This window comes from Equus quagga, chromosome 3 (assembly GCF_021613505.1).
Source record: "Equus quagga isolate Etosha38 chromosome 3, UCLA_HA_Equagga_1.0, whole genome shotgun sequence".
NCBI classification, from domain to species: domain Eukaryota; kingdom Metazoa; phylum Chordata; class Mammalia; order Perissodactyla; family Equidae; genus Equus; species Equus quagga.
The window spans coordinates 32,563,447-32,576,946 of record NC_060269.1 but is presented as its reverse complement, the minus strand read 5'-3'; positions in this window follow the sequence as shown (position 1 = coordinate 32,576,946).

The following is a 13,500-nucleotide window of genomic DNA, read 5'->3' as shown; positions in this document are numbered from 1 at the left end:
AAGAAAGATTGTTCTGAGCTTGCTAAGGTCTCCCTCGACTATTTCCACCCTGTTACCACCCCAGACATTCCTCCTCCTCCCCTGCATTAACCATTTCCAGAAAAACTTTTCCCTAAGTCTCCCAGTCAATCACTGTAAAGCCACAGCTCCCCAACCTCAACCTTATACCTAAAGACTGACAGTATAAGAACCTGCACGGTCTGCGTTAGCTCTGCCTACTTCTCCCGGGCAAGGTGTCTAGGAAAGTCTGAAGAACCATTCAGTTAATTCCAACCTCTCCCTAGTTCCCACTTACTGAACTATTCTGCGGGTAACAAAAAAAGCAGAGGAGCCTGGGCTCAATGCCATGTGTCCCTTATCTAAGATGTAGAGAGATAAGATGCACACAAAGAGGTGAGTTCTCTTGAGGTTCTCACCACCGTGCAGCCCACATCACCTCCTTCCTCTCTCATTGCTCACCTAGATAGCCCTTCCTGTGGCTGCAGGTTTAACATGAGGTTTGGGCAGTGCAGCCCTTCCGTTAGTGATTTTGTATTAAACCTCTGAAAGCAGCCTTTCTGAGAACGGAAAGTTGAATTTCTTTTTTGTTTGCTTTGTTACCAATGAGTATTTGATGTAAGATTAAAGTTGCTGAAAAGCTAAAAGGACTTAGTCAACGGTGTCAAGAAAATACCAGGGAGATTATTTTTTTCTTGATGGGTGACTTTTACCCAGTGAAGAATGTAGTCTGTGAGATTGTCTTGGGAATATGTGTCATCAGTAGCTGGAACCAGACCACATTTCAACAACCTAGTGAAAGAAATGAAAACTGCTTCCTATTGCTACAGGTAGTCTTCACTTGTTAGTTTTGAAAGTAAGAGATTATAAAAGAAACCCACAAAAAGCCTCATGGCATCAAACCAAACATGCATGACTCATTTTATACTGTTAAAGGTAATTTTGCTTAATACACTGGGGTTCGAGTAAATCATTATTTTTCTTTTAGTCTTCAGATTGAATATTATTGTATAGAAATGGGGCAGAACCACTATCCCTGATGGTTCACAAAATGGTTATTGTGATTTCTGAAAAGCTGTACCTGCTAAAATTTCTCAGATAACACAAAACCAGACTTTTTAACTTAGGGTTAAAGGATGGATTCTGATAAGAACCAGGGATCTTTATGTTTCCTAACATTTAAACATCCTATTTTATCCATCATGGAAATAGACTAAGGATCCTTGAGTCTGTCCTGTAGGTAAACATCTCAACATAGATTACATGGAAGTACATTTCAGTTATATACAATTTCACAAAGTAAATAATAAAATGTGAAATACGTAAAAAATTCTTACTTCAAATATAAAATGTTTTCAGCATACCACTCAACACATAATAGAGATTGACAATGTTCTTTCTTTCCTTCATTTCTGTTTTTCTTCCTGAGATGTTTCTGGCTCTAGGAAAAAATAAGGAGACACCATTTTCAACCTGAAGAGTTAAATAAGAAATTCAACAAAGCAGGATTGGCAATGACCTGCACTTTTCCATACCTGGAATAGCTTCGTGCAGAGCAATCCTCTCACGGAAAACAATTATAAAACTGGATAATCCATTAGAAATATCTGTTTGAAGGCATCAGAGAGCTAATAGGGTGGCAGGACCAAGGGACTAAGATACTGGAAACAAGGAGCATGCAGAGAGATGAACCAACATTTAGCGCCACCTTTCCTTGAGCTGTTTATCAACTACTAAACAACAACATAAAGATGACGAAACTGAGCAAATATTCTAGGAGTGTTATGGGACTGAGGGATAAAATTAGAGTCAGGCCCAACAAGAAGCAGACAAAATAACCCAGGATGTCAGTTGGAATCCCGAATGGGTTTCATCTTAGGAGTAAGAGCAAAGTAGGAACAAAATGACTCTAATGAAGATTCAAGCTACTGAATCTCAGTCCAAGCTAATGAATCCAATCAACTCAATCCCAGATTGGGTTACATCATCTGCCCCAACCCTTTCAACAGGAAGAAAAATAAATCCTCTGAAAGAAACACCATCTAGAGCCTAAAAGCACCTCTAAAATTTTTCACAAACAATATCCTGAATTCAGTAAAAGATGATCAGGCATACCAAAAAGCCAAAATCAAACAAAAGAAGCATAATGTACAGGAGGTCTAGATCTTGAAAGAATCAGGCATGAACTTTTTAATTACTGTGATTAATATGTTCAAGGAATTTGCTGATAGTGAGAATAATTTCAAGAGAACTGAAAATTTAGAAAAGAATTAAATGGAAATTTTAGAACTGAAAATTCTGTAATAACTGTAACTAAGGCATCAATAGATGATATTAACAACAGAAGAGAAGATGAGATGATAAATCAGAAAAAAAATTCTTGAATGAGGTATAGGAAGAAAAAAAGATTAAAAATCACAGAAAAGAGCATAAGGCATGTGTGGGACATTGTGAAAAGGTCTAAGGTACGTGTAACTGGAGTCCCAGAAGGAGAGGTAATAAGTGGAGCAGATGCAGTATTTGAAGAAATAACCGATGAAAATTTTCCAAAGGCACCAAGTCACAGATTCACAAGGTACTACAGTGCCCATCCAGAATAACATCAAAGAAAACCACACCTGGACACATGAAAGAACATATGCTAAAAAAGACAAAGAGAAAATCTTAAAACAGACACTTGGGGGAAAATACTACTTTTAAAGGAAAAATAATCAGATTGACAGTTGACTTCACGATGGAAATATTATAAGCAAGATGACAACAAGTGACATTCTCAAACTGCTAAAAGGAAATAACTGGAAGCTGATAATTCTGTATCTGAAAAAAATATTCTCCAAAATGAAAGTTAAATAAAAACATTTCACATAAGCAAAAACTAAAAGAATATGTTACCAGCAGGTCTGCACCAAAAGAAATGCTAAAGATGTGCTTTGAGGGAAAATAGTAACCTTAATGTATCTATACAAGAGAACAGAAGTCTGGAAATGATTTGAGTACCTACCTAAAGACGGTAGAAAAACAATAGTAAATTAAACCCTAACAAATTAGAAAGAAAGAATAACAAGGTGCAAAGAGAAATGAGCTGGAAAAAATATGCAACAAAAATCAATAAAACCCAAAGTTCTTCCTTGAAAAGACAATAAAATGTATAACCCTTGGGGCTGACCCCGTGGCCGAGTGGTTAAGTTCCTGCGCTCCGCTGCAGGCGACCCAGTGTTTCGTCAGTTTGAATCCTGGGTGCGAACATGGCACTGCTCATCAAACCACTCTGAGGCAGCGTCCCACATGCCACAACTAGAAGGACCCACAACGAAGAATATACAACTATGTACTGGGGGGCTTTGGGGAGAAAAAGGAAAAACAAATAAAATCTTCAAAAAAAAAAATGTATAACCCTTGGCAAAACTAATTTAAAAAAATAGGAAATTTACAAATTACCTATATAAAGAATAGAAAGGTACATCATCATAAATCTGGCATGTATTTAAAAAGTAAAGTTTGTGAACAACTTTATGCCAATAACTTTGAAAATTTAGATGAAATGGACTAATTCCTAGGAAAATACATCTCATCAAAACGACACAACCAAAAACTTGACAATTAGAATAATCCTATGCTATTAATGATTTTGAATCTGTAATTAAAAGCCACAAAGAGAACTCCAGACGCATATGTTCACCAGTGAATTTTTATAAACTTTTAAGAAAGAAATAGCACAAATTTACACGGTCTATTCCAAAGAATAGAAGGAGGAATAATGTCTAACTCATTTTATGAATCCAAGACGCTCTGTTGAGTACATTCATGAAAAGGAAACTTGTAACTCAAATATTGTAAACAAGTGTTAGCAACCTAATCTAGGCATATATAAAAAGAATAATCTGTCACAGACAAGTAGGATTTATTCTAGGAATAAAATTTCAAATTTCAACCAATATAATTCATTAAATTAAAAAAGTAAAGGAGAAAATATCTTATCATTATCTCAAAAGGTACAGAAAAATTTTTTGAAAAAATTCAACATCCATTTTTGGTAAAAACTACTAACTGGTCATAGAAAGGAATTTCATTAATATGGTAAAGATATTTACAAAAACCTATGAAAACCATCATATTTAATGGTGAAATATTGAAAACTTTCTCCCTGACACTGGAAAAGAGATCGATGCCCCTTATCAACACTTTTATTTGGCATTAACAGGAAGTAGATCCTAGCAAGTATAATAAGGAAAGAAAAATAAAATATATAAGGATTAGAAAGGAAAACAGTCATCATTCATAGATTGTACTATTAAAAATGCAAATAAATCTGTAGGCAATGTATTGGAATGAATAAGTGAATTTAGAAAAGCCACAGAGTTTAAGGTTGATAAGTAAAAATCTAGTGGGTGTCTATATGCCAACAATAAACAATTAAAAATTATATTTTTAAATTACGCCATTTACATTTGCATCAAAAGGACCACATACTTAAAAATAAATTAAAACACACATGCAAACCTCTACACAGAAAACTGTGAAACATTATTTAGAGAAATCTTAAAGGACCTAAACAAATGGGAGGCATTCAATATCATAAGGTTATCTATGATCCTCCAATTATTCCATAAAATCCATGCAATCCAATTATAATCCAAAGCAGGATTTTTCATAGAAATTAACAAGATGATTATAAAATTTAAGTGAAAATGCAAATAGCCAAAACAACCTAAACAATATTGAAGAAGAAAAAGAAAGAGCACCTGTATTACCAGATATTAGTACATATCATAAAGATACAGCAATTCAGACAGTGTGGAACTAGAGTAAAGATGGACAAGTAGACCAAAGTATCGGGAAAGAATTCAGAAACAGACACATACATACACAGACTCTTGATTTATGACAATGGTGCTACTGTAAGCAATGGAAAAATAATGGTCTTTTTAAAGAAATTATGCTGTCAATTAAATATCCATAGTGAAAAATATTATCCATAACGCTTCCCTCACACCATACTCTACTCCAGTTGAAGAGGAAAAAGAGTTTCTAGAAAATAATATTGGAAAATATTGTCATGACTTTCAGGCAGGCAAGATTTTCTTAAGAAAGACACAAAAAGCACTAGCCTTAAAGAAAAAACTGAAAAATTAGACTGCATTAAAATTAGGAACCTCTGTTTATCAGAAGACATCATTAAAAAAGTGAAAGGCAAGTCACAGAGTGGGACAAAATACTTGCAATAAATATAACCGACAAAGAACTCATACTGAAAATATGTAAGGACTTATAAAAATCCATTTTTTTGAAAAAAGACAGAAAACCTGATTTTACGATGGGAAAATTTAACTTTGATAATTATCAGGGAGATACAAATTAAAACCACAGTAAGATACCCCTGCATACCCAACAGAACAGCTAAAATAGGAATAGACTGTTATACCAATTATTGTAAAAGATGTGGAGCAAGTGGAATTCTCATTCGCTGCTATGGGAATGGAAACTGGTACAATCACTTCAAAAAACTGTTTGCCAGTGTCTATGAAACTGTGCATATGCATACCTTACCACCCAGCAATTCCGTTTCTAGATACACTTAACAAAAATGTGTACAAATGTTAACTGAAAGACATTTGCAAGAGTTCTTACAACAGTATTTTCTTAATAGCTCCAAATTGGAGACGATCCAATCATCTATCAATAGTAGAATACATAAATTGTGTTGTAATTATTCAATGAAATACTACATGGCAATGAAAATGAATGAGTTACTGTTTCACACAATATGGACGAATCACTCAATAATATTGAGTGAAAGAAGCCAGACACAAAAGAATATGTACTGTAAGATTCTATTTATAGAATGTACAAACAGAGTCAAAACTAATCTATAAAGATAACCTCAAGAGAGGGGTTTCTTTGGGTGGAGGAAGGAGCAGTACCTGGCAGGAGGCACGAGGAGGTTCCTGGGGAGCTGTGAATGTTTGTTTCTGTCCTGAGCGGTAGTTACGTAGGTGTGTTCATTTTGTGCTAATGCAACAATTTGTACCCTTAGGCATAGAAGTTTTGCACTTTTCTGCATGTATGTTATACTGCAATAAAAAATGTTAGTAGAAAAGAAGAAATGACTTGCGCAGAAGGAATGAAGTCTTTAAAAAATCGGGTGACTAAGCTGTACTCGACACTTTATCCACTTTTTGAGAGTTTCCTAACATGAACTGGAAATGTTGGATTGACTGAGTTGTGGTTTTATAGTTCACTACGGCATGGTTTCATTGCTTCTTTGCTCTCCCCAGGAAAATAGGACTGTGGAATTACAGTAGAAGAAGAGGGACACATCAGCCAACAAATTGTTCTAGTATTTCTTTGTGCAGTGAGGGCACGATTCGACTCACGCATATTCCCTGTTGTTTTTTCATTCTGCGTGGGTGGAATTTGTCAAGAAATGCCTTCTCTTGTTCTCTGGTGCTGACAAGAAGATGCTGCCATTGCAATGATAGTTGTTAATGGTAATTACACTCTGTTAAAGGAATGTGCTACAGAAATATATAGACTTTTGAAAAGACAAGTACCCAGAAAGTGAGATTTTTTAAAAAAAAGTTAGACAGACACTGTGGATAAACTTGCTGAATGTTTAAGAATATTTTTTAAGTTGGAGTGGAGAAACTGAGTAAGTTTTAAATTATTTCCTAGAACAAACATGGTGAATTCTTTGTGGAACAATATCCCACAAAAACAATCATGTCTTCTCAGTTTTATTCTAGACCTACTTTGGCTCTGAATTTATTTTTAAGGTAGACAGTTTGTAATGTTTATTTTTCTATTATTTGTTTAGCAATTGCAAAATCAAGCACAATAAAAACAACTAAAGGCATAGTAAATGTATTTCCGTCCTGTCTATAAATGAAATCTATTAGTTTTCTGCTTCACTAGGGGTTTCTTGGCATATTTTTTAAACACAACCTCAGTCACAGGAGTCCCATGGAGCCAAAATACATGATGATGTATGGCCTTTTCAGTTGGGTTGTTGAACGTGATTACCAAGCCAATTTTCAGAATTTTTTGTCAACACAAGTCAATTCTATGTTAGAAAAATATGATGAATTCAACTCCTTCCACTGTTATAACGGAGGAAAGTTGAGAGAGCATAAACATGATCTTCTCTGTGACACAAATAGAAGAAAACCCTCTTTGACCTCTTCCTTGAGTCTCCCATCAAAATAGCCTTTAATTTTGCACAAAGCTTCAAGAATCACTACTCTAAGGACTGTAATCCCTTCAGGGTCTGGGGGAGAAAGAAAGGGGTCAGTGTCTCTTTATAAGAAATTCAGAAAAGCTGCACTAGTAAAGATGGTTGAATTTTCACTGTGGGCCCCACTCATCGCTTTACTCTTTGAAGGCTGTGTGTCTGAATTTGCTCTTGAACCTAAGCTTGCTCTGTCACTGCACCTGGGCTAAAGGCAGAGGTCTTCCCCAATTATTTCAAATTTTCTGTGTATTTTGTCTATTGAAGTTCATGATAACATCCTGGTAATAAAGAGCTTATTACTAGCATATTTACACATGAAACCCGGCTCATGTGGCCTTGCAAGAACTGCTTAACCTCCCTAGGCTTCAGTTTTCTTCTCTACAGAATGGGGATAATATTAAATATTTCATAGAGCTTGAGAATTAAAGGAAATAATGCCTGAAAAGCACTGAACATAAAGTATACAAGATATTCAATTTGTATATTAGCTCTTATTACAATTAATGAGGCTCAGATTGGGACGGATTTTTTTTCTGTCATGTGGGCAATGCTCACACTGTTTACATTTTAAGGCCAGAAAGAAATTGGCAATTACACCTATTTATCTCCGATAGTTCATTAAAATAAATGTTCAAAGAATTGAAAACGACTTCCCCCAGAGACCACAGTTCTCATGCTATAGAATTTATTTTCATTGACTCCTTAGTATCTTGACAATTAGTATGTCCTTTGTCACATTACCATTTTGTTTATAATACTCTAGAGGTTCTTCACACAAAATACTGAATTTCCAAAGCTTCAGGAGAAAAGTGTTGAAATGATCAGAGTGATTATGAAAAAAGGGTTACAGGGTCACTAATAAAAGTTCAAGATAAGTAACTAGAATTTTTCTTTCTTTTTTCTCCTAACCTGGATTTCAAACTTCTAGACATTCTCTTAAAATTACCATTCTGTTAATGAAGTGAACTTTCAGATAATCAAAGAGTTTACCTTATTCTATAAAAAATAAATACATTTTAATTAAAATGGCAATTAAACTATTTTGCTGCTTAGAATAATTTACATATTAATTGACTAGTATTATATTCAATCTTTTGCCATTATTCATGCTACAAAATGTTCTTTAACTCAACACACACAATAATTACAATACTTCACAATAATTATCCAATATTATTAGGGAATAAATTATCTGAACTTGTACATTTAGAGCAGCCTTATCAATAGTCAAGGCATGCAAGAGTTGACTCAGCTTAGCTTCAACAATGAGCCAACTGACTGTGATGGTTCTAAAAAGAGATTCCAAACAAGAGAGTTCATTTCACTCTTCACCCCAATGTCACTTGATTGCCTAATTAAAAAAGTAACTCACCACTGAATCCTATCATTTCTTCAGGCCCTCTAATTAACCTCATTCCCCTATTCAACCCCACTGCCTTTGGTTTTCTTTATATAATTTCTCCATCATCTACTTTCCTAATCCCTCTCTCATTTTGTCATCTGCTACCACCTCTCCATGGTAAGACCCTCATTTACCTTGCATTCAAAACCTCTTCAAAAAATCCAAAGAACTAGTCTTCCTTGCCTCATCCTTAGAGTTTCATGTAGATTACTAGACAACAGAACTGAGAGGCTGGAGTATACATAAGCTGGGTTGTTCTCATGCAGTGACAAACACATGTGATATATGATGATAAGGGCCCTTCTATTTTACAGAACGTTTTCAGAAAAGACCTTACAGCAATACCAATACCAAATTGCTGCTTTGAATTTGATGGTTGAAATAAAAGTATCTAGTTCCCTTGTTCCAGTACTGTCTTGACCGTTGATTAATTCATTTTCTGATCTTTAGTTGCCTTGTCTTTAAAATAAGGAAACTAGACTATGTAGTCTCTTTCTGCTTTAAAATACTATGCCCGAAGGGTAGCATTTATGAATTAGCTATAAATCAAAATGATTTAATGTTTTAAATCTTATTCAAACCCTGTTAAATTTCTAGGAGGCTTTATCCTTTTATTAATCCCTTCTCTGCCCATATCAATTATGAGAAAGTCATGCCTACACTGAATGTATAATGTCATTATGCCTTTTTAGAAATATATTTCTCCTCCACAAATCAGCACACAGTACCCAGTCTGAATGCTTGGTTCTCAGAGCACACACCGTAGTCATTTCATAATCTTTTAAAACAACTGGGCTCTAACACAGTAAAACAACTATTCCGAAGTTAATCTAAAATCTTAAATCAAGACAGCTCATTTCCTTTGTAAATAAGTCTATTTGTTATAGAATTGGTAATCAGTTAAAGCAGGAAAGCACAAAGATTGATTTAGCTGTGTTCCAGACCAGCAGTTTGCTAACTGTGGTCAATGATCAACCAGCCGATATTTCTAAATGTTCTTCAAGCAATAGGTGTACAAGCGCCTGCCAGCAGGCAAAACTGGAGTTAAATTTTATTTCCTGTCAAAGATGTAAGACCAAAATCCTCACAATAAGATCTAACTTATAGTCTGTGGTCAGTAATACTGGAAAATCATATTTGACATTCATATGAAGTAAAATCCTTGGTTGGGTAAGAAGATAATTAGCATACAGAGAGGAAAATGTGCATAAAAATGATACTTATTTTTTGTTTGAAGTGATGAGATCTTATGATTCTTAGGTGAGATTAGGAATTTCTATTTGCATCTCTAACTGTGAGTCTATTTCCTAGACTGTCTTAACTTTAACACCATCTCCTACTCTAAGGAAACAGATTTATAGTGAGAAACTACAATTGTTTGATTTATATGGAGCCGATCATGAATCACTTTAGAGAAACCTCGAAACTTCTTTAACTCACTCTCTCGAGATATTAAGTGATTTGATAGGACGAAAAAACCTTATGAGAACTGAAAGTATGTGGCAGAGCAATCAATATAATTATTTAAAGAATGAGCTTTATTTTTTGGTATTTTTTCCTTAAATCTGACATTATTGCTTAAATAAAGAAGTCTTCAGATATAAGCAAAATCTTGTAAGAATTAAAATGTTATAAATAAAGAGGAAAATAGATAAATTTTGCTGCTTCAAAAATTTTTATTTTAAATTGCTATTTTAATTTTCTTTGAGTGACCCTCTAGAATCCTCAGATTAATATCAGATACATTCAATGCTTTATAGATTATAATGTATTTGACAGTTTATTCTGAGGAAGTGAAAGTCTTAATCTTTCAGTTTTTTTATCCATTTAAACGGCCTGAAATGTTTTGTTTTATAGTAAAACATTGATTAAAAATAACCAAAGCGTAAAGATTCAATTCCATCCATTCAATTCCATTCATATCAAAAGTCACAGCTTGTCTCATTTGTAAAATTATGTCAGATACTCAGCAAGATCTATTTGGCCTGCATTACATGTACCATCTTGAGCACAATGTAAGAATGTGTTCATTAACTTGCTCTTTCAAGTATTTAATTCTCTGGGCTGAGAAGGATTATACATCATGACCTCCAAGGAAACGGGAAGAAAAGAAATGTGTAATAAATAAATAAATGATAGCAAGACCTCAGACGCACTCAAAAGTTAATACAAGCGAAGCTTTCCGAACAGGTAGAGGATTGCCAAAGAAGGTAGTCCTCCATAGCAAATGGACAATTGTCCCTACCGGCCAAAATGTCATACTACATAATTGGCCCATTGGGAATCCTCACTCATGTTGCTCTTTGAATCAGAGATGCCAGGTTCTCCTGAGAAATCCTTCCCCTGGCCTCACAGCACAAGAGTAGCCCAGACCCCTTCGTGTAGGGAGTCTGGCCTTAGGAGAAGTTGAGGGATTAAAGACCCTGTGAAAATTGTCATAAAAAGTCTTGTTTTGAGAGCCAAATATGCTATGTTATTAAAAACTATATTGTTAAAATCCTCTAAGAGGAATTAACACCTAAAATTATTCTCCTGGACCACTGCACAAAGACACCTGAGTGAAGGGGTATGTGGGTACTGAGTCCACCCCCATGTTCTACTTGCTAAGACATGAGCCATGAGGCCCAGTCTACCCAAACGGGTCACCTTTTTCTAATTTGCACGAAGAACAAAATGAGCTAGTTGGATCTTGTTTATGGTAAACTAAGCAAGCAATCTCACAAGGCTAACAGATTCCATGAACTAAAATGCTAATCCAAAATGGAAAACAACGTATGCCTTAACTCCTTTAAAGACAGAGAGAGTCCAGGGACAAGGTTACTTTGTGGCTCCAACACAAAGACCAGAAAAGGAGTAAGATAAATGTGCTGACTGTGGAGTTCACGAACATGCTGTGGGACTATGTTGAGCTTCTGTCACGGTGTTGGGCTTCCTTTTCCCAGTGAATGAGAAGTCACAACTTGAATAATCAAACAATAGCTAGAACACACCTTTATTTCCATGACATTATAAACTTATTTTAATGTATCGAACCAATGAAAAGCTAATAAATGTTAAAATCTATAGAAATATTTGTTATTTTCTGGTTTATTTCTTTAAAAGTAGCCATCCTAATCTGTATGAGGTGATAACTCTTTGTGGTCTTGATTTGCATTTTCCTAATGATTAGTGATGCTGAACACCTTTTCATGTGTTTGTTGGCCATTTGTATATCATCTTTGGAGAAATGTCTATTCAAGTCCTTTGCCCATTTTTTTTATCAGGTTATTTATTTTTTTGTTGTTGAGTTGTATGAATTCTTTATAAATTCTGGATATTAAATCATATCAGATGTACGATTTGAAACTATTTTCTCCCATTCTGTAGGTTGCCTTCTTGCTCTGTTTATTGTGTTTTTTGATGCTCAGAAGTTTTTAAATTTGATGTAGTCCCATTTACCTATTCTTGTTTTGTTTTCTGTGCTTTTGGTGTCATATCCAAGAAATCACTGTCGAATCCAATATCTAAAGAAACTTTTCCCTTGTTTTCTTCTAAGAATTTTATAGTTTTAGGCCTTACATTTAGGTATTAATCCATTTTGAGGCATATGGTGTCAGGTAACAGTCCAGTTTCATTCTTTCGCATGTATATAGCAAGTGTTGGCAAGGATGTGAAGAAATTGGAACCCCGTGCGCTGCTTGTGGGAATGTAAATTGGTGCAGCCACTATGGAAAACAGCATGGAGGTTCCTCAAAAAATAAAAAATAGAATTATCAAATGATCCAGAATTCCACTTCTAGGTTTATATCCAAAAGAATTGAAAGCAGGGTCTCAGAGAGATATTTGTACATCCATGTTCACAACAGCATTATTCACAATAGCTAAGAAGTAGAAGCAATGCAAATGTCCATTGATGTATAAATGGATAAATAAAATATGCTGTATACTTACAATGGGTTATATTCAGCCTTAAAAAAGAAAGGAAATCCTAACATATGCTACACTATGCATAGTCTTGAGGAAATTATACTGAGTGAAATAAGTCAGTTACAAAAAGACAAATACTGTATGATCCCACCTATATGAGGTATCTAAAGGAGTCAAATTAATAGAGATAGAAAGTAAAGTGGTGGCTGTCAGAGGCTGCAGTGGGGAGGGGTAAATGGGCACTTTTTGTTTAACGGGTATAGAGTTTTAGTTTTTGATGAAAATAAACATGAAAAAGTTCCAGAGTTCTGCTGCACAGCATCGTGAATAAACCTAACACCACTGGACGGTACACTGAAAAAGGGTTAAGATGGCAAATTTCACATTATGTGTTTTTTACTACAATTAAAATTATATATATATATAAACACAATTGTATATCATAGCTGCTCAAAGTTACTTTTAAAAGATCAAAACAATACTTATTACCATAATGCCTCAATGTGCGATTTTTGAAGTGGTAGGGTAAAATGTAGAAGATACAGTAAGGAATCAATAGAAAATTCTATCATTTTACAAGATCCAGGAACTCAAGTTTTCCTTGAATTTCCTTACATTGTTTATTTCAGATTTTATGCTGCTACATATTAAATTCAGATTCTGTGCTACTATATATTTAAATATTAAAATAGTACATATATTAAAATACACTACTACTAACAAAGTAGTAGTATGATGGTAATGATGCATGACAATTTTTTGGGTAGCTTTTGAGAATATCTTATTTTTCCCCAGAGCATATTAAACATTCAATAATTATTGGATTTCTTTGTAAAAGAATAAAACAAAATCATACTAGCTCCTAGGAATGGTCAGTTTAATTTTCCTGGTTCAAAATCATGAACACTGACCTCAGATAACCTGGGTTAGAATCTCCTCTCCACCATTTCCAGCATTAAGATTTTAA